We start from the raw sequence: 2,052 nt of genomic DNA, 5'->3' as shown, positions 1-2,052 counted from the left end.
AGATATGGAACCAACCCAGATGCCCCTCAGTAGATGAATGGATCAAGAAAATGTGGTATATATACACAATGGAATTCTATGCCTCCATCAGAAAGAATGGAGGTCTGTATTCTACAGCCAAATAAACTGTGAAAAGTAGTTTGTGGAATAATTCTGTAGTTTATATGAAGTCTGGTGGAAACAAGAATGGCAACACTTCAAAGCCTGCTCTACAAGGACATCACTAAGGCAGTAAAGACACAGGTCAGGCAAGACTACCCAACTACACAGGAGCAAATATGATAGCCTGGCAATCTGTTCTCATATTAACTAGGAACACAGTTTCAAGGACATTCAAAACCAAAACATACAAGAATCATAATGCAGAATATCATCTGGGGAAAAGGGAAGTAGGGTATGAAGATTAGTGAAATCTCAGTGAAACAAAAGGGTGAAAAAACACCATCGTGGAACTGAAAAAGAAGGCCCAAGTTAATCCAAAGCAAAGTGTCAGTTTACATGATCTGACTTTATTGTCATCTCAGAAAAAAAGCAAGCCAACTCATACCTCAGCTATGGAGAAGAAAGACAGCCACAGCAATGGCATTCTTGTGGGTTTCATCTCAGTGGCCTGACAGCCAGCACTATGTGCCTCTAATTGTCAATAGGGCTGACAGAACCACTTAGACTAATTAAGTAGTTGGGTCTTTAAAATGCAATGAGAACTGTACATTGGCATTGCCTAATTATTCTAAACTGCAAACCACTGAATACACATTGCCAGCCTTTGATAAATAGCACTGCCACTTTAAAAATCTATCATTATCAAACATTTGTGAAAAGAGTTGAAAATAGAAAAACAAAGTTCTGAAAGCAGGAATAAAATACATATTAAACCATTTACAGTTCATAAATAGACCAATTTATGGCACTATACAACTACATAAAAGTTAGCTGGGTACTAGTGGCTTATACCTATAGTCCTAGCTACTAAGAAGGCTGAGTTCTGAGGACTGAGATTTGATGCAACCCCAGACAGTAAAGTCCTCAAGAACCTGACAATTAACCACCAAAAAGCCAGAAGCAGGACTATAGATCAAGTAGTAGCGCTCCATCCTTGAGTAAAAATGCTAGGGGTTTCACCCAGGCCCTGAGTTCAAGCCCCAGTATGGGCACAAAAAATTAAATTATCTCAAGTCTGGTAAGTTTATATAACCAAGTACCTAAAAAATTGATGACTTCACCATACTCCTGAATTGGGAGGATTAACATGCTGAAAATGGCAATACTTCCAAAGGGTATCTACAAATTCAATACGATACCTATCAATATTCCAACCTCATTCTTCAATGAAATAGAAGCAGCAACCCAAAAATTCATATGAACAATAAAAGACCCCAAACAGCAAAAACAATCCTTAGCACAAAGAACAGTGCTGGAGGAATATCAATACCAAATTTCAAACTCTACTACAAACTCATAGTAATCAAAACAGCTTGGTACTGGCACAAGAACAGACCTGAGGACCAATGGAATAGAACTGAAGATCCAGAAATAAATCACAGACCTATAGCCACCTAATCTTTGATAAGGGAGCTAAAAAAAAAAAATAGAATGGAAGGAAGATGGCCTCTTCAGTAAATGATGTTGGCAAAACTGGTTAAACCTATAGAAAACTAAAGCTAGATCCTTATATATCACCCTGCACCAGAATCAACTCCAAATGGATCCAAGACTTCAAAGTCAAAGCAGACACCCTGAAAACATTACAGGAAAGAATAGGAGAAACTCGAAGACTCCTTGGCACAGGCAGAAATTTTCTTAACAGAGACCCAGAAACACAACAAATCAAAGAAAGGACAAATCGGATTGCATGAAACTCCAGAACTTCTGCATGGCAAAGGACATAGCTAGCAAGATCAATAGAAAGCCCACAGATTGGGAGAAGATCTTCACTAGCCATACAACAGACAAGGATCTCATATCTAAAATATACTTGGAACTCAAAAAATTAAATCCCCCAACAGCAAATCCTCAAAGAAACAACTGTCCAATAAATAAGTGGGCTAAAGA

This window comes from Dipodomys ordii, unplaced genomic scaffold (assembly GCF_000151885.1).
Source record: "Dipodomys ordii isolate 6190 unplaced genomic scaffold, Dord_2.0 Scaffold68, whole genome shotgun sequence".
Taxonomy (NCBI): domain Eukaryota; kingdom Metazoa; phylum Chordata; class Mammalia; order Rodentia; family Heteromyidae; genus Dipodomys; species Dipodomys ordii.
This window is presented reverse-complemented; position numbering follows the sequence as displayed.